Here is a 13648-nt window from a genome sequence, read left to right on the forward strand (position 1 = left end):
CTTTCAAAAGAATTCAACATATGCTGTTTCTTATGATTATTGTCTATGTTACCATATTCTAAATGCAGCATTGTCAAATTAAGTAGCATTAACAAATACAAAAAAAATGCTACTTCTATACTACAATGGAACAAATATTCATACAAACTAGTACAGGTAAGTAAACTTACATACTTACTACAAAAAGTAAAATATAATAAGGCTAATTATTAATTGTAATACAAATTTAGATGTATTACACATTACTGCAAACAATGTTATAACACTAATGAAAGATAAGTACAAGGTAAGATAACAGAAGATTTTTATGCAAAATACAATTATATTACATTGATATTGCTACCTTCCAAAATATAATGAAGGTAAGTAATATACAACTTTTCATTATACACGAACTGCAGAACATGTGCAAATATATATAAATTTAATTTAATACTATACGTACGAAAGAAAAGAAAGGTGAAACCATTATCCAATACAAACAGTATCATACAACAAATGTATGCACCATTCAATAACAGGTAAGTAATGTAAATACTATACTACACTTACTTTTAAAGTATATGCATAAAAGCATCATAAATACAAACAACAAAATGATACTATCAATAAAATATGAATATAAGCATACAACTATACAAGGTAAGTAAACTAAAAATTACATTATTAGTATGGTTGTTTCTTCAAAAAATACCAGTATTAATTTTGTCAAGTTTAATAATTAAACATATAACCATGGTGTTCTATGCTGAAAACATGCAGCTAGCAAGTGCAAAAAGTACAACCATTATCAAATAGAAACAGTCTAATAACAAATGTATGCAACCTTTGATAACAGGTAAGTAATGTAAAACTATACTACACTTACTACAAAAGTATATGCACTAAGGCATCATAAATAGGGCTCCCGGTTTTATGGTATTTATTTTTTTGCCATTTCCGTCTGTATTTATCCATATTTATTTTTGGGGCATTTTTTCTGTATTTATCCACATTTATTTTTGTCACAAGCAAAAGACGACGCTACAGCTAGTATTTTTCCACATTTATTTAAATTGTGGATGCACACATGCACTCGGTTGTTATTGGTCAATACTATACATTCGTCTGAAAACGTTGCCATTTGCAGAATGTCCCAAATATGCTTAAAAGTGCTATCACAAGCCATTTGTCTCAGAGCCTTGCAGTTTCAAAATCATAAATGCAAGCATTAAACCACCTGCCGTGCTATCTGGCAGCACACTATTCGAAAGAGTGAGCATTTATGACTGTTAATGCTAGCTGTTGCAAAACAGTACCCTCATTCTTAATGAAAACTCTGTGAACAGTGTTCATATAATTATTTTCACTCAGTCCCTAATCCCCTATGCATTGTGGAAGAATGTCCTTCATCACGGAGTTTTGCTTTAATTGCATCTATGCCAAAGTGAAATTAACAAGCTGAAAGGAAAATAAAAAACATGCACATAACGATGTCCCAATTTCGAGAAGACAAGTGTTTGAGGGCATTTTATTCAAACGTCATAGATTGTTCCAGAGTTTTAAGCTGCCCAAGCCCATTTATGAATAGCTCCTTCAGTCCACTTTTATGATTAGCATTCTGGGAGTTGTAGTCCTGATTTTATGAAAGCATCAGCAAGACTCCAAATGCAAGTATTGCACACAGCTGGAGTGTAAAAACTATGTGCACTGTGCTGTTCTATGATGGTGTTTTGGGTGATAAATGCCTTACCTGCTCTGCGTTTTTTGTTGACGAAATGACCCACAAGCAGTTAAATTGAAGATGAGCCAGTTCCAGACCTTTTTAGGGTTGCTTTACAAACCTGCAGATTTATCACATCAAGTGTAAATCTTTCATCTAGTTCTGGGTTCTGTAGTTTGTATTCTCGTTCTTGTCTTTTTTACCAACATAATGCCAGGACTTCAAGCATCAGAATGCAAAGTAAATACATTTAGTGCTCGACGAGCTACACACACCTCGTGTGGGTCAATTTGACATGTCTGAAAATTCTTGTAGTTGTTTCCAACAGGCCACTTTTATAGAATGTACAGGAAAATAACTTAATGAATCACTAGTAAGAGAAGGCCTTTGACTCAAACTACCTGTTGAGTACATTACCTGCAGCATTGGATTCGGCGGAAGATGTGTGCTTCTATCTGCCATGTTGGAAAGGTTATGCTCAGTACTCTTGTCCTGAATTAGTTATGGTGACAAGCCAATGATGCCTTATGTCAGATGCCACCATAGGTATAATCGGTAAATCATGAAAAGTAAAGGCAAAGGCAGTGCTCTTGTTTTATTTATTGAAAATCACATCTTAAGCAGGCCTTAAAGGGTGTATTGTTCTTGCACCGTGTTCTTGCACCGTGGTGAAGCCTGTGGATAGGTGTCTCAACACGTAAAAGGCTTATTACGATGCAGCTCGGAAGACTCCGACCAGTGGTAGGAGTCTTCCGAGCTGCACCGTTATGGGCTCCTCGGTGTACTTTCCGACCCCCTGTGATCTTCTAATCAAGGGCCTGGGCACTGCATTCTGTAGGGGCTGCTCTCACCCCTCGCCACCCACCTCGGAAGCGAGCCCCGCCTCGTCCCCGAGAACCAGTCTGAGAGGAAAAGACGGGTGCTGGAGCAATCGGCAGATTCAAGAAGCAGGGGGCCGAGGGGTGAACAACAAAGCCTCATTAAGATGTAAATGGTCTTTCAAAGACCTGTGAAGTACTCGGTGCGCCGTGTGCACGCCGGGAAGCTGTCTCAGCTGTGCTGACACCTCTTAACCCTCTAAGGAGGGGGAGACACCATATGGCCGGGGTGTGATTTATTGAAGTCAATAACAAATATACTAGTATTTTCCCGTTTTTATATATAAATACAGATAAAGAAAAACTTGTTTTCCGTCTGTATTTATATGTAAAAATCCGTTTAAACGGAAAACCGGGAGCCCTAATCATAAATACAAGGAACAAAATCATACTATCAATAATATATATATATATAAGCAAATAACTTTACAAGGTAAGTAAACTTAAAATTACATTATTAACACAATTTTTCCTTCATGACCATGGTATTCTATGCTGACAATTTGCAGCTAGCAAATGCAATAAGTGTAGCTTCTAACTATAACAACTCAAGTTACATAAAGGAACCAACTCAGTAGCCAGCTAAAGAACAAATAATTACCAACAATTCAATGCCCCAAAAAACAAGGTGGTAATTGTTTGCAGGCAGTGTCATCTTTAGTATAAGCATTATAAACTATTTAAGCTCAGCCCAACGCTATCCCTATTACTAAAATCAAAAATATAAGAGTCTCTTTTAGTTTTAAACTTAGTTTTGTCTCTCACAGTAAGAAAACGGCTCCCATGTATGTTAGAACTCTTCACAGTCTTAGTCCCATCTTCAATTTTTTTTAATGCTCCTACCAAACAACTTATTGTACAGAGACCAAACTTACCAAATAGGGACGCATTCAAAATGCCACCGCCAAGGATATGATAGACTTTCCACGCTACTATTTAGCTAAAGAAACCAGCTATAAACTTCATTTGCTCTCTGTTACTCAAAGGATTAAGTGTAAGTACCTTTGTCTTTGATTTAAAATTTAGAAATATCCGTCTACTCAAATATTGGAGTATTTTATCTTGCTGTATATACCTAAACGGTCACTACGATAATGTAAAAAACAAATAAACATTTAAAATCTCCAGGACTCCATTTGGTCACTATTCCATGCTTTGAGAAGTATAGGGATCACGTCCGCTCTTCATGACAGCTTGCTGCTAAACTTTTGAACTCTCTTCCTGTTCATATTAATACTATTACTAAACTGCTACCTTTTACAAAAGCTGTAAAAGCATTCTTCTTACAATAACATTCCTAATGTTGTTGTAATAGTGTCCTGATTATGTTTGTGTCCAGTGTTGTCAATTACAGCACTACAATAGCCCTTTCATAAAACAGCTGTACGCTCAAAAAATACAGCTAACATGACAACATAACGTACAAATGCTACTTAAAGTGACAGATTTTGCAAACACCTTTTTCTGCAAAATATTGATTTTGTATATTCAAACTACAAACTGCATATTATACTACTATATATAACAAATATAACAAACACATGTTATTTTACAGGAAGAACAATCCAAAAATATATTCGTAGGAGGACAGGAAACAAAATTGAAAAGTATCACCTTTAAAGATACAACTGACTCTGTAAAAATTACTCTATGGAGAGAGGCAGCCGACTTCCCAATACAAATTGGACAATATGTACATTTATCGCACCTAACAGTGCATGAATTTAATAAAGAAAAGATCTTGAACACGACTCGGCATACTAAAATACAAGTAAGTAAAATTTTATATCAATATTAATAGTTAGATAATATTACAAACTGAATAAATACTAAAACAGTATCTTTGCAGGTAGTAAAACCACCACAAGAAAACCTTGACATAACTATTTATGGATTAGACAACGTACTACAAGAAACAAGCATTGTAACAGTACAAGTTAACGGGACAGAACATTTCCAATCCATGGAAATTCGTAATATCACATTGATGGACTTTTTACATATAAGAGACGATGTAGAAGATTTAGCTGATGCATTGATGGAATATCTACCATTATCTGTAAAAATAACGTTTTGTAATGGATATATAACAAGCATCATTAACAATATATAATGACATACAATGATACAAACATTGACAACAATTTTACATACTGAAAATACAATTAATGTTTACAATATGTTACATTGCACAAGTTTGAATAAGATAACATATATATATTCTTTGGTACTGTTTGATGACAAATATTGTATTACAAAATTGCTTTCAATTGCTAATCACTGTTTAAGATGCTTTTATTAAAATTAGTGTGTGAAATTACTGTACAATACTTAACTAAACTCTCTATACACTTCATAGTTTAATAATTTGCTTCCAATTACTAAGTTTGACATATACAACTGTACAGTTTACTAATACGTTTCAAGGAACTTGCATGTTTTTGGTAAATTTAGATGTTATCCATTTACAATAAATAATGAGCTTAGCAAAAAATAAAGTTTATACCACAAATCAAAAATCTTCATATCAATATTTACAATTATACATCTATATTGTATTGTCAATAACAAGTAGACAAATTACTAAACAAGTACTAATTCACACTACAAATTGCCTACTTAAACTACTATATAGCGTATTACTAACAAGCTACATAGTACATTCAATTCAAAGAGTAAATATTTTAAAAGTGGTCGGATCTAACCACTTCCATGAATGTTCAACTTACATTACTTGATGCTGCATACAATACTACTTTTGGCATTTGTTATTGTACCCCACAATACTTTTGTGACATACCCTAAATCTCTTACTGCAGTATACCACATTATTTTTAGACACTTTCTAACTAGCAGAAAAGGGAGTTTCACCCACAAAGCCTAGCTTAGTTTACTATTCAGTTACTGACCATGCCCCCTCTACTACACATCCTGCTTCATAACATTCGCTAGCATTCAAACATTCTGTTTTGCCTTTGCATTCCCATTTTGCTCCTTTCCTGATCCTGTAGTATTTGCAATTTGAGTCCAAGTATTTCTTTTCCTAGCCCATGTCATGCCTATTGTTGTACCTCCAGCTCTCTTCTGTCATTTTGCTCCATTCCAGCACCTCCTTCCGTAGTGCCTCTATGTGCCCACCACCTCCTATCCATAGCAATCCTTCACTCCCCATTGCTGTTAGTGTATCAACTTTGTATATCTCCAGATCGTACAGATTCTATATGTATTTGTTTATGTACTACCTCCATTATAAGTTTACAAGTAAAATACTACTACATATCTCTCTTGAATTGTACTGTTATATGTACACCTGCTCCACTCCGTCCTAAGTATACAAGTTGGACAAAGTATATGTATTGAATGTATTGTTTATGTTGTGTCTTATTCTTTTTATCATTACACTCTGTCTTAGGTTTATGAGCTGAAAGTAGGAGTTTCCATGTCACTTTGTATTTAACTCTATAACTGATATCACTAGTCATCAGCTGTTCTTGTAACTCAGTCTTACTCTGTCAACAGTTTAAAAGCAGGACTAAAATTGTGTACCTGGTGCATAGGAAGTATTCTTGCTAATAATCACCCAAGTTCCCTTCTCTACATAATAGTTCTGAACTTGACTGCTAGCTTAAAGCCCTGACTAACACTTAATGAGGTAAGTGCAATGCTATGTTGAACACTTATGTATCAGTCCTGTAAATTACTACTAAAGTTTGTTATTGTACATTTATTACCACCCACCACCTGCCATCAAACTAAAGCTACATCATTCTTGCTGGGGGAGAGTGGTATACTCCCTGGGAAAATTTCCCCCACACTTTTTGATAGCAGCTGACTTTTAGCAAGTTATCTCTTCTCGCTTGAGTCATTGTTGTCTAGAAGTGTGTGGGACCTACATCTTTACTACTGTGGATGAACACTCTCCTCTACAAAAGGAATCCTTGACAAAATATAGTATGAAAATAAAATGCCATGCAATACCAAAAGCTCTAAGTTTTATACTACGAGACCTATTGCATTGCAAATGCTTGTTTTGCAAAGTGCCTGGCTGTAGATTTTGAACCCTTGCTCTGCCGGCACAGAGGGAAACCTATCAAACCTATACATTTTTTAAAACAAGACACCCAGGGAAATCCAGGATGGGGTGACTTGTCTGGCTCTCACCAGGTTCTGTTACCTAGAATCCCTTGCAAACCTCAAACTTTGTAAAACAAAAAAACTTCTTTTCCTCACATTTCTGTGGTGGAAAGTTCTGGAATCTACGTGGATCCACAACTGTCCTCCCATCCAGGTTTCCCGCAGGTCTCTCTATAAAAATGGTACCTCACTTGCTTGGGTGGGTCAAGTACCCGCGACAAGCAAGGGCAAAAGCCTACTGAGGCGACATCAAAAGGACCTATCACAAAACAACCTGGTTTTGCAAGGGGGGTCCCCTGGGTTTTTGGCCCCGGGCTCGGTGGACATTTTGGGAAACTACCAAACCCACCCACATATTTCTGAAAACTAGACACCCAGGGGAGTCCAGCGAGTTATGGCTTGCGTGGACCCCCCAACATTCTCCTACCCTAGAATCCCCTGCAAACCTCAAATATAGCTGAAAATATCACTTTTTCCTCAAATGTCTGTGTGGGAAAGTTCTGGAATCTGCATGGATTCACAAATTTCCTACCACCCAGCTTTCCCCCAGGTCTCCTGATAAAAACGGTACCTCAGTTGTGTGGGTAGACTTCAAAATTACTTACAACAAAACTACCTGGTTTGGGGGGGGGGCACATGAGTTTTCAAAACCAGGTTGTTTTGTGGTAGGTCATTTTGATGTCTCCTCAATACATTTTGGGCTCTTGCCTGTCGTGGGTACTTGACCCACCCACACAAGTGAGGTATAATTTTTATTGGGATACCTGGGGGAATGCTGTGCAGAAGGAAATTTGTGGATCTAATCAGATTCCAGAACTTTTCTACACAGAAATTTGAGAAAAAAATGATTTTGTGTTATGTTATGTTATGTTATGTTATGTTATGTTATGTTATGTTATGTTATGTTATGTTATGTTATGTTATGTTATGTTAGGAGAATTTATAATGCGCTCAGCTACTCATGAGTGTCCCGGCGCGGAACCAAAAAAGGGATAAACAGAGGGTTTACCTGAACAACTGTGTCTTCAATTTTTTCTTAAAAACGCCAAGGTCCTGAATGGTACGCAGACCCAGCAGGAGGGCCTTCCAAGCAACTGCCGCTTTAACTGAGAAGGAACAACCCCCTATCCTCTGATGCTTAAAACGCAGGACCTGGGCCAGAAATAAAGATGCAGAGCGCACAGAGTGCGTGGGCGTGTAGAAAGAGACACGCTTCTGAAGATAGATAGGGCCATTTCACCCAGGGGCAGCCAGTGATACAGTCGCAGCTGAAGATGGACACTACCTCTAGATGACAGGCCCTATAGAAGTCTGACAGCAGTATTCTGCACCACCTGAAGCCTCCTCAGCCGATAGCCAGGAATACTGGCGAAGAGGGCGTTTGCGTAATCCAGCTGCAACAGAATCAATGCGCAGGTAATGGTTTGCCTTCCCGCCGAGGGGAGGAGGGGAAAAAACTTCGAAAGGATTTCAGTAAGGTGAAGCAGCCACCGGCCAACTTCTTGATGTGGTCCGTGAAAGAAAGATCTTCATCAAACCAGACCCCGAGATTCTTAGCTGGCTGCCCAGTAGAGGTGGGACATAAAAACTCAGGGGGCCAGAGCTGTTCTCTGAAATTTTGAGGAAATGTGCCGAAGAGTAAGACCCCTCATTACATTTGAGCTGTGCCTCTGCCATTCATTTAAAAATAGATGACAGGCAAAGTTGGGTCGGGAGCACAGAATCTTCCCCCTTTGCCCAGGTGAAAAGCAGCTGGGTGTCGTCTGCATAGGCCAGCACCTTAGCCCCCAACGCCTCTGCTAGACATAGCAGGGGAGTCATGTAGATATTAAATAAAAGGGGACTAAGGCAGGAGCCATGCGGGACACCAGTTGAAACTGACCGTGGAGCAGAGGAACAAGGAGGAATCCATACCTGTTCTGACCGCCCCCTCAAGAAAGAGTGGATCCATCCCCACACAGCACCTGATAACCCTATACTGGCCAAGGTTTGCAGGGGATTCTGCGTTGGGAAACGTTGGGGGATCCACGCAAGCCATATCCCATTGAACTCCCCAGGGTGTTTAGTTTGCAGAAATGTGTGGTTTGAGTTGGTTTCCCTAGATAGTGGCGAGCCCGGCGCCAAAACACCACATTCCACACCCAAAACCAGGTAGTTTTGCTACAGGTAATTTTGAAGTCTCCACAGAACAATATGGGCCGTTTCCTGTCACTGGAAAAATGTCCTATAATTCTCATGCTAGTATGGGTACTCACAATTTCAGAAATGTGCAAATCTTTACTGTTTCTAAACTCTTTATTTTGTTTCAAATTCAGAAATGCATAGGTGTCTTTCATACCGATTTTCCATATATATATTATCCCAAATTAATTGCTATATACCCAGTACATATTAAAAGAACATTGCAGGACGCTGCTCAGTTATTGGCTCTGGGGTCGTCGTGTTGTCGGTGAACCTACAAGTCCTATGTATCCCAACAACCAGAAAGGTCCAGTGGATGTACCTGTATATTGCTTTCAAACAGCTGTCATAATTAGAAGACGTTACAGGTGAAAACATTGGCACAAATGGCTGTTTTTTTCAAACAATATTCAATGTTTCCGATATTCAACTGTTAGTTTATTTAAAGAAACCTTGAAGGATCTACACAAATGACCCCTTGCTTAATTCAAAATTTTGTCTACTTTTCTAAAATTTATAGCTTTTCAGGATCCATTATTGCTTTTATAACCGTTTTTACCATTAAATGGAAGAAGGTTGAAAGCACAAAAAATAGCATAAATAGGCTATGTCTACAAAAATGCCAAAACGCTGTTAAAATTGTTGGTTTTCTGACAAAACTCTGTCAGTCCCTAAAAGCTGAGAAAATTGTGATTTCAGACCCACAAACCCTTTGTTGATACTATTTGCAGGGCAAAAACCAGACGCTTTCATGTGCAGCAGTTTGTTCCCATTTTCCCCAACCCAAATTTTATTTTGCTGTATATTGGCTCATTTCTGGGCCCCCTCCAGGGGAATTCACAAACCCTGGGAACCTTTAGAATCCCCATGATGTTGGAAGAAAAGGACGTAAATTTGGTGTGGATACCTTATCTGGTCAAAAAGTTACAGGCGCCTAAGCGCAAACTACCCAAATAGCCAATAGCCAAAAAAAAGGCTTAGCACGGGGGGAAGAGGCCTACCCCTAGATGCATCAACGTTGTCATTTGCGATTCCTTAATTGCGAAAAATAAGGAATCGCAATTAAGGATTCGCAAATGGCAATGCATCATTAAATTCGCAATTTTATTGGAATTCGGTAAAAATCGCAATTTTTACCGAATTCCAATAAAATTGCGAGTTCCAAATAGCGAATCCTATATTCCCATTCATTCCTACGGGCTGAAATGCCCATAGGAATGAATGGGAATTGCGAATTCGCAATTTCAATTCGGAATGCATCAAAGCCTTTCAAGGGTGGAGAGGGGGGTCCAAAGGACCCCCCCCTGCACTCATGAAATGGACATTTACATGTGAGTTACATACACACATGTCCTAAGGACATGTGTGCCTGTAACGTACACGTTTAAAAAATGCATTTTCATGCGTTTTTAAACATTTTTGCAAATTACCACGAAGTTCAACTTCGTGGTAATTTGCATTTGCAATTTTGGAAATCGCAAATGTTTTGGGGATGATGCATTGCTGTTAAGGAATCGCAAATGTGCGATTCCTTAACAGCAATCGCATTTTTTGGAACTCGCAAAAAAAGCGATTTCCAAAAAATGCTTCATGCATCCCAGTAACCAATTTAGGAAGTGCAAAAGGCCGATTTATGCGAATCGCACCGTTTGCACTTCCTAAAAAGGTTGATGCATCTGGGCAATTGTATCGAAGGGGTTAATTATATAGTAATTATATTTTTATATGATTTGATATTATATATGTTATAGTGTATGTTTAGATGGTGGATTGACATCCATTTTGGATTCTGGACAGGGTGTTGAGTTACCGGGTTATTAAGAAACTTTCCAAGTGGTGCTAAGTTTAGACTAAAGAGCGCTTGGATCAAGCCCTCCTGAACCCCTAATAGTAGGCTGACTTTGCTGGATTAAGAACTGCCAATTGAAACTACTTTTGATAACTAGTTGAACCATTTCAGGGCCCTGCTCCTTCTCAATACCCATTCGTTCTCTCTGGATATTTAATCAAAGCGAGGCGGTTGATTGTATCAAAGGCAGCCAATCGATCTTCGAGCACAAGTAGGGAGGTGCCATATTTAAGGATGTGGAATGTGTCATCAACAATTTGTAGGACAGAATCTGTACTGTAGCCCTGCCTCAATTCTAAATGGAAAGTGTTGAGAAGGTTGTTTGTCTGGCTGTGGAAAGAATTTTCGGAAGGTACACAGCTTTTCATAACCTTTCCTAAGAAGGGATCTGTAGAGCCAGGACAGACCCATGTGTGGCTCTCACCCCTGAAAATTAGAAAATGCCGTTGTGATCCATATTGAAGAAGGGACTGCACATGTGTCCCAGAGAGCTAAAAAAAAGGCACAAATGACTGTCGTGCCCCAAGATACTTACCACAATAAGGCCATAGGTGGGTGCTCAATCATGTTTGATATGGCACAACATGAGATTGCTGACCATCTTTGCCTACAGTACCTTCACATTCCCATTTCCAACCCATCACATGATTCCACCTCCCACACTCTGAACTGACAATTTAGGGAGCTGCGTCTCTCAATCTTTGTCACTTAAATAAGTATTGGTCCCAGAGATCAAGTACAAAACATCCATACGATCCACCCTCAATTCACCATCCACACAGCCACAACCTTCATACATATTGTAGCACTCAGCAACCTTAGGGATTGCTCATTGATGAAATCCCTGATGTCATAACACATACCTTGCTCAGTTTCTAATGCTACACCTTTGCCTCTCCCCAATACTGTATAGTCATCAGTCGGCATGGCCTTCCTGTGATCATTGGATAAGTTCCTGACATTAGTTTTAAATCCATTTATTTGGCTCTTAAAGCTCCAGAAATCTCACCTTCTCAAAACCCATGCATCATGCCCCAATCGTGCACCTTCCACTGCTTGGATCCCTACTTCTGATGCGCCTTCTCCTCACACATGAGATCCAGCAAGAGCCCGAATGCCTTCAGCTCAAATGTAAACTGTATCTCCTTCCCTCATTCATGACTCACTGAATCAACAATTTTGTCTTCACAAACTTTGGACTGTACGTTGCAGTATACTCATGTATGCCAAATGAATATTTCTAAAAACCTTCTTGAGCTGATGTACCCCCTATTATTTCCATTTCAAGCTGATGCTCCACAAAACATTTCTGTGTGAGTTCTATAACTGGCTAGTGTAACTCCATATGCTGTTTGTGATATGCATTGCAAACATTTTATTTCAAGGCACCCCCAGTTCAGATCTCTCAATCCTGTGTTGGAGCTAGAACCAGTCCCTTCCACATCTCTGACCTACAATCCATTCTCTTTCACAACTGTTTGCTTTTACACACAGAAGTAAATTTGGGATGAAGTCATTGTGCTAGAATAAATATTGTGTATATAAAGTACTAGGTGTGCTCCATATTTGTGTTACTGGTAACGTACGTCAGCATTATTGTGTGCCATATAACTCCGATAACTGTATTCTTGTGAAATAATTAGTGTTTTCCCCTTAGATCCCACATACTACCTCTTCTGAACTCACTCCCTACCCATCAATCACATCCCACAACAGATAGCAACAGTGATTCAATGTTAAGTGCACCATCCACAGCACCACAAAATATGGATTCTATCACCAAAGCCATCACCTTTCATCAGGGGGCCCTGCACGCACACTGCGTCCTATCATGGATGGCACTTTTCGCCTCGTATCTGGAACAATTTCTTCAGATACTACGTCACATAGGGGCACTGGGGAGCATATGCACAGCTACAGTCCTTCTCACCTTGGTGTAAGGACACTGGATACTGTAAGATGAGTCAAGACTCCCTCCATTTCCTTGACTCCCTGTGGGAACACGTGTTGGTAGAAGGGGGGAGGAGATCTAGTGGACTTCGGGGTGACGGAGCGGCAACTGTGACCACTCTATTTAGCTTTTATTTATTTTTAACTTCATATGTCTTTGGGCCATCAATCTATTGGCAAATGCAAAAAGACCAATTGATGGACAGACGCAGAACAATGTGATACATTCACCCCAGTACAGAGATCTGAGCCTAAATCCATCGTTTTTTTTTGCTTACCATGCCATTCCAGTTTGGGCCCAGCAATATGCAAATCAATCTTGACCCTGCGCCCAGGGAGGACTTGGCCTGGCAGTTCGGGCTGGACTGCTACCATTGGGCGCAGGGTCAAGACTGATTTGCATATGGCTTGGTCCAAACTGGAATGGCATGGTGAGCAAAGAAACTATGGATTTAGGCCCCGATCTCTTTACTGGGGTGAATGTATGACATTGCTCTGCATGCTGTCCATCAATTGTTCTTTTTGCATTTGTAACTCCGACTGGGAAAGGTATGCCTAGACGTGGGTCCTGTGCTCACCATGCCACTGGAGTCAAGCTATCTTTGCTGATGAGGCCTGAAAGCCCAAAACCGGTCCTAGGATGCTTGTTTCCAGTCCAGGGAGGACCTGGCCTGGCAGTTCGGGCTGGACTGCTCCCATTGGGCAGGGTCAAGACTGATTTGCATATGGCTTAGTCCAAACTGGAATGGCATGGTGAGCAAAAAAACGATGGATTTAGGCCCAGATCTCTGTACTGGGGTGAATGTATGACATTGTTCTGCATTCTGTCAATCAATTGTTCTTTTTGCATTTGTCACCCCGAGTGGGACGGGTATGCCCAGAAGTGGGTCCCATGCTCTCCATGCCACTGGAGTCAATCTGTCTTGGCTGATGAGGGCTGAAAGTCCGAAACTG

General features: G+C 39.4%; 1 protein-coding gene across 4 annotated transcripts in view; it reads left to right on the forward strand.

Moving 5' to 3' along the window:
- SMIM35 (small integral membrane protein 35) overlaps window positions 1-13648 on the forward strand; it is a 428495-nt gene that overhangs the window by 223936 nt on the left and 190911 nt on the right. Inside the window, exon 5 of one of the 4 annotated variants that reach the window (XM_086957016.1) lies at window positions 4136-4351. The exons of the other annotated variants lie outside the window; for them this stretch is intronic. The gene's annotated coding sequence lies outside the window, so the exon portion shown is untranslated. The remainder of the gene's footprint in view (window positions 1-4135; window positions 4352-13648) is intronic. 4 annotated transcript variants of the gene reach the window in all.

This window comes from Lissotriton vulgaris, chromosome 2_1, assembly GCF_964263255.1.
Source record: "Lissotriton vulgaris chromosome 2_1, aLisVul1.2, whole genome shotgun sequence".
Taxonomy (NCBI): domain Eukaryota; kingdom Metazoa; phylum Chordata; class Amphibia; order Caudata; family Salamandridae; genus Lissotriton; species Lissotriton vulgaris.